The sequence below is a fragment of the Pongo pygmaeus genome, chromosome X (assembly GCF_028885625.2).
Source record: "Pongo pygmaeus isolate AG05252 chromosome X, NHGRI_mPonPyg2-v2.0_pri, whole genome shotgun sequence".
Classification (NCBI taxonomy): Eukaryota; Metazoa; Chordata; class Mammalia; order Primates; family Hominidae; genus Pongo; species Pongo pygmaeus.
Window position 1 is genome coordinate 128,509,040 of NC_072396.2, and position 11,969 is coordinate 128,521,008.

An 11,969-nucleotide genomic window follows, 5' to 3' on the forward strand; every position below is an offset into this window, starting at 1 on the left:
GAACGGGAGACACCACAGCTGTCACAATGAGCTCTTTCATGGGGTCGAGTTGTTTAGAGGACTTGATAGTCCTAGCAGCTTCTCTGGCCTTTTTGTGCCTCACTTTTCAGAGCCCAGTGTCGTTCTTTTCTCTGGAGTCAGGAAGCCCCTCCAGAATTTTTTATTTTTTTTCCCACTGACCAAGGTCCAGAACAGGGAGTGTGGACACAGGAATCAAGGAATGTTCTGCAGTGGGCTGTCTTCTAACTTCCTGATATAGACGTCCAGCATGCCTTGCTGATTGATGATGTTCATGGAGATGAAGCCATCCTTTCAGGACCATGGTGTGCCTGAAATGGTAGGTTAACAAGTTTGAATTTTATCTTGTAGGCTGACATTAGCTATGGATGGGTCAGTGTGCTAAGGGTTAGAAGGAAACCCTGGGAACAAGCTGTGTGTTCTGGGATGTTGTTGCAGGAGGACAAGTAGGAAGCAGGGGGAGCTCTGCAGGGCTAAACAAGGTGAAGGAATACCTCCTAGATGTGATGTAATAAATACTTTTTTTTTTTTAACAGATTAATTGCTATAGCTGGCTTCTCACCTTCTAGCAGATGGTTACAATAAGCTGATCACAGTCCCCAAGTGTGTTGTAATTGTCTGTTTACTTGTCGTCTTTTTTTTTTTTTTTTTTGAGACAGAGTTTTACTCTGTCGCCCAGGCTGGAGTGCAGTGGTGCGATCTCGGCTCACTGCAACCTCCGCCTCCTGGGTTCAAGCAATTCTCCTGCCTGAGCTTCCGGAGTAGCTGGGAATACAGGCGTGCACCACCATGCCCGGCTAATTTTTTGTATTTTTAGTAGAGACAGGGTTTCACCATGTTGGCCAGGCTGGCCTCGAACTCCTGACCTCAGATGATCCACCCGCCTCAGCCTTTCAAAGTGCTGGGATGACTGGTGTAAGCCACTGTGCCTGGCCTGTTTATTTATCTTCTTCCCTGTTTTTCTGTGAATGTTAGGGGCAAAGGGGCCTAGTCTTATTTCCCAGTTCCGAGCACAGAAAGACTCAGAGTAAATGCTTGTTTGAATGATAGGAATTTTAGAACTTTGCTCGTGGAAATTGGCAACAAATTCCCAACAAGGACTGCCAATCCTTAGCAGAGTCTTTCCTGCTTGTATATTAGGCACCTGGGTGGAACCACCGGGGTCCTGTTTAGTGTGCTGGAGCAGGCTTTGACTAACTAGAAAGTAGTTGGTTAAATAAAACCCTGGTGGCTGGCAGAGGTAATTTCTCCCTAAGGGCCTGTTAGAGAAAGATTATTGTGACACTTATTAAAATGGTAAGGAAGACTTTCTTTAAGGCTGCTGCAATAAGGGACAGAGACTGAACTCAACTCTAAATACAACAAGGACCAGTGGGGATTTATAGCCCATCCATTTACAGAGTAAAGGGGTCAATGGATGGAAAATTACCAAGAGAAGCTTGATTATATCTGGCACTTGCCATACCACCACCTCCACTTGCACGCTCCATTCATAGGCAGGCACACCTGGTGGAAAGCTGAAGTAGATGCCAGTGTTTGCCCGGTAGAGTTGCCCATTAAAATCACCTGGGAAGCAGCTTGAAAAGTACCTATGCCTGGGCTCTTTCCCATACCTAGTAAATGTGAACTAATGAGGAATTGGACAAGGCATCTATATGCTTAACAAGCTCCCTGCTGATTCTTATTATCAGCCAGCTTTGGGACCCACAGCTTTACACTATGGATTGACCGAGAGGACAATAGAGAGGGAATGGGAACTGGGTATTGGGAGGGGATAGAGAGGAGTAGGGAGAAATAGGGGAGGTTGGAGCAGATCCAGTGTCTATTTTGCTCCCTTTCTCCACAGACATGGGTTCCACCCTTGGGGGATGCAGAGAGAAGGCGGTAGGGCTACCAGGACTTGTCTGTCTACTCATAAAAATGGCAAAGTAAGTGAATACTGTCTAGAATATCTACCACCTTTGCTTCTCAGGCCTTCCCCTTCCCTCCCCGCCGTCTTTGGGAACTCTGTGGCCCCTCAGACATCTTTTATTTATTTATTTTTTTGAGATGGAGTTTCACTCTTGTTGCCCAGTCTGGAGTACAATGGTGTGATCTCGGCTCACCGTAACCTCTGCCTCCCAGGTTCAAGCAATTCTCCTGCTTCAGCCTCCCGAGTAGCTGGGATTACAGGCATGTGCCACAATGCCCGGCTAATTTTGTATTTTTAGTAGAGATGAGGTTTCTCCATGTTGGTCAGGCTGGTCTAGAACTTCCGACCTCAGGTGATCCGCCTGCCTCGGCCTCCCAAAGTGCTGGGATTACAGGCGTGAGCCACCACGCCTGGCTACCCCTCAGACATCTAAGACCCTCACATTCTCTCTACTCTCTTCTGAACTAAAACTTGCTCTCTGATACAAAGGTATTTGAGGAAATAAAATAACCCCCCAAAAAGTAAAAGCTTTTCTCTTGGAATAGGCTGGTTAAGTATAGGTAAGGTTTGCATTGTTAAGGAAAACTGGCATTTCGAAAACAGACAAATCCAGAAATTAAAAGACTGGATGCCCCAAAGTAGGAATTTCAGGCATCTGAGAGGGGGCCGCAAGGTTGTGTGTGTGTGTGTGTGTGTGTGCATGCGTGTGCGCCTGTATGGAGGTGGAGGAGGGCTCTCTAGTATCTTACAAATGACACAGACATAGATAGCTTTCTTTGCCTATGCCTAAAGTCGGCTCAGCTACTTTGTTATGCCCCAGATTCCTAGGACTTTCTGGGAGATGTTAAGCAGAGTTCTTTTTCCTAAAAGGACAGAAAAATGAAAGGTTTAAAACTAAACCCTGACTCCCAGGTAAGATGCAACCCTTACTGAAATAGCACTATGTCAGCAAAACATGGTCTCATTGGCTCATTATCAGGCGAGGTCAGGACATTATTTCTGGCAGCTTCTGAAAGCCACAGCCTGTTAGGAAAAAAAAAAAATCTTCTTCCTGAGGGTTTAATACAGCTTGCTCTCAGTTCTCAGGAGCGCTCTCACTCGATCGCTCTCTCTTTTCTTGGGCCTCCTTTTAAAATGCTAATTAAATTTGCTTGATCTCCACTCCGCGCTCCCCCAGCTAATTTTGGAGATCAAGAAAGGGAGCTTGATGTGTATAATAGATGTGCTTGTCTTTCCACCTGAGCTACCTTTGTATTTCATTCCCTTTTATTACAGGAAATTGTGTCGGGGCCCTAAACACTAACATACATAACATTGATTGTATTCTGCATAACAAATTGGATTAGGATAATTACCACACAGATGTTAAAAAATCCTGAATGCAAATCAATGCAATTAGTCATGACTTAATATACTATAATTCACACATTGGAATGTCTTATTGTGATTATACTATTTTAGAACTAAATGCTTTAACAAAAAAAATTCTTTTGCTCTGTGCTGCACGTGCTCTGAACAAGAAATTGTTTTATGCTAATCTGGAATTCCACCACTCAGAATTCTTATTAACTAATCAGATCCTTCAATTTCTCTTGCCCTCTTTTATATAGAGAAAGCTGCTTCTTTAGCAAGACAATTTCATGCGCAATTCAACTTGAATGCCACCATTATGAACAAAGGAATTTGCATGCGGATGCTTTTGACAAACATGGCTTTAGAAAACTCAGCCTTGGTGGTGGGGGGAAAGCCCTCCCCACTGATGGCCAGACCCCAAAACAAAGCAGATAGAGTGTAAGCAATTGGAATGGGTCCAAGTTAGTCGGCAAAAAGCAGACCTGTCACAAGGGCAGTGGGCTCAGAGCTGCCAGAAAGTGTTGTGCAGCTTGTGCCCAGCTGAGAGGGTGAGTGGGGGCTGAACTCCAGCCTGGAATTCATGCTCCAAGCTGTGCACCAAAAGCAATGCTGTCTCTGACCCCAGGAAAGGGCTCCTTTTCCTAATTCACACAAAAGTGCCTGTGGGTACAAGGCAGGAGTTCGGTCACAGAGGAAAAATAACAGCAGCTGGGACCCCTTGATTCTGAACTGTGAACTCAAATCCAATTCCTAAAGTCTTTTTTGGCTTATCCTACCTCCCAGTGTTCTGTGCTGGCTTAGAATTGCTTAGAGTTCAAGGTGCTCATAGAACCTGTGATGTACATGGTACACTCTTTTTGCCTGTGATCTACATGGTACACTCTTTTTGCCTGTGATCTACATGGTACACTCTTTTTGGAATTGTTCTGTATCTGATTTATGTCAAAGCTTTGCAAACCCAACTGATCTGGGGGACCCTTGAGGGCTAGGCTTGTGCCATCATAATCCTCTCTGAAGTCCTCCCACCTAGGGTTACCAGATGTAGCAAATAAAAATACAGAATGCCAGTTAAATGTGAATTTCAGATATATAAAAAATGCTTTTTTGCCTGAGCACGGTGGCTCATGCCTGTAATGCCAGCACTTTGGGAGGCCAAGGCGAGCGGATCACTTGAGTACAGGAGTTCGAGACCAGCCTGGGCAACATAGGGAGACACCATCTTTACAAAAAATAAAAAAATTATCCGGGTGTGGTGGCCTGTGCCTATAGTCCCAGCTACTCAGGGGGATGAGGTGGGAGGATCACTTGAGCCCCGGGGTTGAGGCTGCAGTGATCTGAGATCACGCCACTGCACTCCAGCCTGGGTGACAGAGACACTGTCTCAAAAAGAAAAAAAAAGCATTTTTAGCATAATTATATCCTATGCAATATTTTGGACATATTATATTAAAAATGGCCATTTATTTGAAATTCAAATTGAATTGGGTGTTCTGTGTTTTATCTGGCAACACCACCCCCACTCTGGCACAAAGCGCAGAGCTTCATGATTAAAATAAAACTAGGCCAGCGGTTCTTACACTTGAGTATGTAATCAGAATCACCTGGAGGTGAGTAAGACCTAGAGTGCTGGGGCCCCACCCCCAGAGTTTCTGATTCAGCAAGTCTGGAGTGTTGCCTGAAAATCTGCATTTCTAAAAAGTACCCAGGTGATGCTGCAGCTGATCTGGGGACCACACTTTGGGAACTGATGCTCTAGTATAAGCTTAATAAATAGATCCAATGGGGATGAGGCTCTTGTTCCTAAGTTGATATTAAGCGAGCAGAATGCTTCACAGACGTCATAGCAGGGTTTGTGGGCTCCCTGGCAATGTTTACTCAAGGTATGCATCTATTTAGCTCTGGTAACCTCAGCTCCCTCCCTGTGTAATCTCTCTTGATTGCATTCACTTGGCAATAGGCAAAGTTGTGGTTTGTCTTTGTTGCATCCAGTCTTGTTTTCACTCTGTCAATTTTAACTCTTCTACCCTCCTCCCTGCCTCTTCAGGTGCCAATGACTTTCTAGTCTCTAACTTAGGGATGGCAAACCTACATGTTGTGAGTACTGGTGAAGAAGGACTCTACTTGTTTCCTAAGTAGGGAAGCAAGCTTTTGGAGGTGGTTGGCCACTTTTAGTGAACATATTGATTCCCTTTGAGGCTCTCTTTCTTTGTTCCGGGCAAGTCACCAAAATGGCCTTTTACTGAAATTGAGATCGAGATCCTGAATTTCAGACTGAATTTCTATTTGAGGCCCAAAGTTATTGTAACATGTTGGGATGATCTAGGCTGGTCCTGGCCAATTCCAGGGGTTGGGAAAAAGCAATAAATCTCTTGAGATAGAAGAAGACAGGACCAAGTGGCTGGTCTGTACAATGGGAGTCCTGAGGTGCAGGGAGGATTGGGGGATGTTTCTGCCAAATCTCTGAAGCTGCTGCTACGAGAATCCGCCTCAACACAGCCCCTCCAGTGGGCAGGTTTAAGCCACAAGCAAGGATTCATGTGTGGGAAAGAGTTGGAAAACCTCAGGACGACTTTATCTTGAAACATTTGTTGCAACCACGCCCCAGTATTCCTGTGGTGATAGTCTAGCCCAGGGGCCATGGCTGAGTGGTGGTATCCAGGTGTATATCTGATATCCTGTATTCTAAGGGACCCCAAGATAAAGGCTGAATTTCCCATCAATATGGGTTTGTAAAAACTCAGTCATGCTGGGCGTGGTGGCTCACGCCTGTAAAACTAGGACTTTGGGAGGCTGAGGCTGGTGGATCACCTGAGGTCAGGAGTTCGAGACCAACCTGGCCAACATGGTGAAACACTGTCTCTACTAAAAATACAAAAATTAGCTGGGCATGGTGACGGGCTCCTATAATCCCAGCTACTCGGGAGGCTGAGGCAGGAGAATCACTTGAACCTGGGGGGCGGAGGGTGCAGTGAGCCGAGATCTTGCCACTTCACCGCAGCCTGGGCAAAAGAGCAAAACTCCGTCTCAAAAAAACAAACAAAAAACTCAGTCGTAATAATTTGAACATTAAAAGAAATGTTAAAATATGTGTCCAGGTGATGGGATGCACACTACATGTGATATATATGTTTAAAACCACCTTTGTGAAAATTATAATAGTGAAAGAGATCTGACCTAACCGACTGTTATCTTGCCGTTAACCTCCAACCTGTTCATTCCTGGATATAGGCTGTGCTAACTATAGGAGGAATTTAGTTTATAGTTTAACTTTGAAACAAAGATGATAGCTCTTTGCCCAAACAAAGGCTCTCCTTGTCTGGGGACGAGACTGCCTTTGTAAAACTGACAAATTAGCCACGCGATTAGAAAGTATGGTTTAGGAGTCTTTCATCCAGAGGCCACAAGATTCCTAACCTCCCCAGTTGCTCTTCTGGATAACATCACTATTGTATAATCTAACATTGGTGTTTGGGATACTTTTCAGACACCGCATTCTGTCGGATCAGCTGGCGCCACCCAGACCAGAAATCTGACTCAACTAGTTCAGGAACTGAAGACAGAAAGAACTACCCCTTCACTCCAGGTGATTTCATCCCCAACCCGACCAATCAGTATTCTCCACTTCTTAGCCCCCTGCCTGCCAAATTATTATTATTGTTATTATTATTATTATTTATTTTTATTTTTATTTTTATTTTTATTTTTGAGACAGAGTCTCTGTCTGTTGCCCAGGCTGGAGTGCAGTGGCACCATCTTGGTTCACTGCAACCTCCGCCTCCTGGGTTCAAGAGATTCTTGGGCCTCAGCCTCCCAAGTTGCTGGGATTACAGGCACCCATCACTACACCCAGCTTATTTTTTGTATTTTTTAGTAGAGATGGCCAGACTGGTCTTGAACTCCTGACCTCAGGCGATCCACCTGCCTTGGCCTCCCAAACTACAGGCTTGAGCCACTGCTCCCGGCCCAAATTATTCCTAAAAAACCCTAGTCTCTGAATTTTCAGCGAGACTGATTTGAGTAATAAAACTCTGTTCTCCAGCCCTGCGTGGTGGCTCACGCCTGTAATCCCAGCACTTTTGGAGGCCAAGGCGGGCGGATCACAAGGTCAGGAGTTCACGACCAGCCTGACCAATATGGTGAAACCCCGTCTCTACTAAAAGTACAAAAATTAGCCAGGTGTGGTGGCACGTGCCTGTAGTCCCAGCTGCTCAGGAGGCTGAGACAGGAGAATCCGTTGAACCCGGGAGGCGCAGGTTGCAGTGAGCAGAGATCGCGCCACTGCACTCCAGCCTGGGTGACAGAGCGAGACTCTGTCTCAAACAAAAAACAAAAAACAAACAAACAAAAAAACCCACCACCAACAAAAAACTCTGTTCTCCTGTTTAGTTGGCTGTATGTGTATGATTAAACTCTTTATTGCAATTCTCCTGTCTCAGTAAACCAGCTCTATCTTGGCAGCAGGCAAAAAGACTCTTGTTGCCTCCCTTTTTTGCATCCATAGTGGACACTGTTACTTGTTCATAGCCTTTCCCACGGAGTTTGGGTGTGCCCTTTGAATCCTTCTGTTAGGATATTCTTGGTTGCAAGTAACAGAAAACAAACTTATAGATAAATCCTTACCTAGCATTTACTATGTGCCAGGCAGGGGACTAAAGCCTTTATACACTGACAACATTTACAGATCCTTTTAAACCAGCCATAGAAGGTAGAGTAGTTATCCCAGTTTTACATATTAAACAAAAAGGGGATTTGTATTCTTTTTCTATTTTTTTTTTTATTTTGAGACTGAGTCTCACTCTGTTGGCCAGGCTTGATTGCAGTGGTGCAATCTTGGTTCACTGCAACCTCTGCCTCCCGAGTTCAAGCGATTCTCGTGCCTCAGCCTCCCAAGTAGCTGGGATTACAGGTGCCCACCACCACACCTGGCTAATCTTTGTATTTTTAGTAGAGATGGGATTTCACCATGTTGGCCAGGCTAGTCTTGAACTCCTGGCCTCAAGTGATCAGCCCACTTCGGCCTCAAAACGCACTGGGATTATGGGTGTTAGCCACTGAGCCCGATCTTTTTTTTTTTTTTTTTTTTTCTTTTTAGTAGAGATGCAGGGTGTCTCACAAAACCCAAGTTCCTGAATATAGGTGACCTTCAAAGATAAACTGGACTACAGGATAAACACGATGTGGAGTCTCTCTCTACTGCTTGCTTCTGCACCCCTTTGTTCCTGTGTTTCATTTTTTCTATAGACCAGCTTTTTCTTGTCCATATGGAGAAAAACATGGTAGGTAACATCACCTGGGTTTTACATGTTATGGATTTGACCATCCACAGAGAGAAACTGAGCTTTTTTTTGTTACAGTAGCTTCACAGTATTTTATTTTTTATTTTTTTAAATGGACAAAATTGTATATACTTATGGCATATAACATGATGTTTTGAAATGTGTGTACATTATGGAATGGCTAAATCAAATTAATATATCCATTCCTTCACACACTTATATATTTGAGATGAGTACACTTAAAATCTATTCTCTTAAAACATTTTAAGTATACAATCCATTGTTATTAACTGTAGTCACTGTGTTGTTGTTGTACAATATATCTTTTGAATGTATTCCTCCCATTTAACTGAAATTTTGTATCCTTTGACCAACATCTCCCCAATACCTTACCACCCAGCATGTGGTTACCACCATTCTGCTCTCTGCTTCTATGAGTTTAACTTTTTTAGATTCAACATATAAGTGAGATCAGGTGGTATTTCTCTTCTCAGAGAGAGAGAGAAACTCCCTTCCTTCCTTCCTTCCTTCCTCCCTTCCTCCCTCCCTCCCTCCCTCCCTCCCTCCCTCCCTCTCTCCCTCCCTCTCTCTTTCTCTTTCTTTCTTTTCTTTTCTTCCTTTCTTTCTTTCTTTCTCTCTCTCTCTTTCTTTCTTTCTTTCTTTCCTTCCTTCCTTCCTTCCTTCCTTCTTTCTTTCTTTTTCTTTCTCTCTTTCTTTTCTTGAGTTTCACTCTTGTCGCCCAGGCTGGAATGCAATGGCATGATCTTGGCTCACTGCAACCTCCGCTTCCTGGGTTCAAGCAATTTTCCTGCCTCAGCCTCCCGAGTAGCTGGGATTACAGCCGCGTACCACTATGCCTGGCTAATTTTTGTATTTTTAGAAGAGATGGGGTTTCAGCATGTTGGCCAGGCTAGTCTTGAACTCCTGACCTCAGGTGATTCATCTGCCTCAGCCTCCCAAAGTGCTAGGATTACAGGCGTGAGCCACTGTGCCTGGCTGAAACTTATTTCTTAATTTAAAAATCCCCTGGGAAGAGATTTCTTGGCTCAATTTGTGTTAGGTGTGCAGCCGTGGATGCATTCTCCTAGGGATCAACCTTTACTGACCCAATGCAACTTGTGAGAGAGGGATATAGAAACCATGGACAGAGGGCTGTGAATCTCACTGTAGAAACATGCCGTTCCCTCAGGCACTGAATGGATATAGAAGGGAAGGGAAAAGCCCTGGAAATAAGTATTGGGAATAAAATACCTGCCCACAACACCTTAACACAGCATTCCATCTGGCTTCTGCCAAGTGATCAGAATTGATACACGCTACTATTTGTCATCTCTGCCCTGGCTGCCTCCTATCAGTATAGGAAATTGTTGTGGTATTCTCGTTTGTACTGACTGTATTGGTCCAAGGAGAAGATCCTTATATCTGTCCAAGTTGCACACCCCACCCCCAACCCCCTTTCCCTGCCTTTGTAACGCCTTCCTGCTGTTATCCACTACTTCTTGACCTCATCCTGTATCAACCTGTAGGAGAACTCAGTCAACTGATTGCACTTCTAAGAAGCTTTTTCTAGACATGGTGCCAGAGCTGTTGTGGACAAGGAAATTGCCCTTGAGGAAGATGTGGCAGTTACAGGAGTGAGGCAGGATGGCTGTGTCATCAAGAAAGTTTGTCTGACAATTTAGGCAGGACCTCACAGGGTACTGGTTAGATCCAGAAGCTGAATTTTGTCAGAGTTACTTAGTGATCTGTAATCTCCTGGGCATAGACTCATGCTAACCAATGTAAATCACAAGGGATAGAGATATTAATACAAAGCTATAATTCCAACTTATTTTCAGGGGTACAGAGAACTGTTAATCAGGCTGGAGTTGGCATGTCAGCTGGTCAGGCTAGACCTGAAAGAAAAGCTAAATGATAGCAGAAGATTGTTTGTGGAGCAAGGAATGAAAACTAGGGGCAGTTCCTTGGATGATCTTAATGGCATCTGCCATTCACCTGTGACAGCCCACCCTTGGGATAGATCAAAGAGGAGAGACAAAATACTCATATTTGTATGTGAAGATAAGCTCTCCTGGACTAGTTGAGCAACATATTGAGAGTTTCTTGTTCTTTGACTCATTTTCTAGATCTCTATCCACACTTGCCTCTACTTTGGTTAACACATCTATCTTAAGCCTCAAATTATCAAGCTATTAGCAGTGTTACCTCAAAACCAGAGTTCTGAGAAAGGAACATTATTCTGCAGGATGATAATTGATGTTTTTCAGTTAAAAATGTCTTTTACATGGTCGACATTGAGTTAAATAGGTTTCTTTCCCACAGGATGTCTGAGAGCCTTTAGTGAACCAATATACACTGTGAATTTCCAAAAGAAGCGTAGAGCCTGCAAATTTATTTGACCACTTAGTTGTATTTTTCAAAAGAAGTTATGCTGAGTGAAACATGCCAGGCACAGAAAGACAAATACTGCATCATTTCACTTACATGTGGAATCTAAAAAAGTTAAGCTCACAGAAGCAGAGAGTAGAATGGTGGTTACCAGAGGTTGGGATAGGGGGCAGGGATAGAGGTTGGGATAGGTTGGCATTAGAATGGGGAGATGTTGGTCAAAGGATCCAAAATTTCAGTTGGACAGGAGGAACAAGTTTTCAAGATCTATTGTAAAACATGGCTATCATAGTCAATAATAAAGCATATTTAAATTGCCAAAAGAATAAATTTTAAATGTTCGCACTACAAAAAAGTATATGAGGTGATAGAAATCCTAACTAGGTTAGTATAATCATTTCACAGTGTATACATATATCAAAGCATCACCTTGTACCCCATAAATATATACAATTGTTATTTGTCAATTAAAAGTAAACATTTTTAAAAAGTAATGAGGGAGAATGTCTTAGTTTCCTATCTCTGCTGCACAAACTTATTGGTTTAAAACACAAATTTGTTATTTTACAGTTCTGTAGTTCAGAAGTCCTGAAATCAAGGAGTCAGCAGAGCTGTGTTCCTTCTGGAGGCTCTGGAGGGGAATCTATTTCCTTGCTCTTCCCAGTTGCTAGGGATTACCCACATTTCTTGGCTTATGGCCCCTTTCTTCATCTTCAAAGCCAGTGACAGCATATCATCTTCAAATCTCTCTCTCTCTCTCTCTCCTCCCCTCACCCCCTCTCTACCTCCCACTTCTCTGCCCCTCCCTTTTGCTCTGTCATCATATCTCTACCTTCTGACTCTGATGCTTCTGCTTCCTTCTGTTATAAGGACTCTTGTGATTACATCTGTCCTACTAGATAATACAGATAATCATCCCACCTCAAGATCTTTAGCTTAATCTCATCTGCAAAGTCCTTTTTGCCATGTAAGGTAACATGTTGATAGGTTTCAGGGATTAGGATGTGAACCTCTTTGGAGAG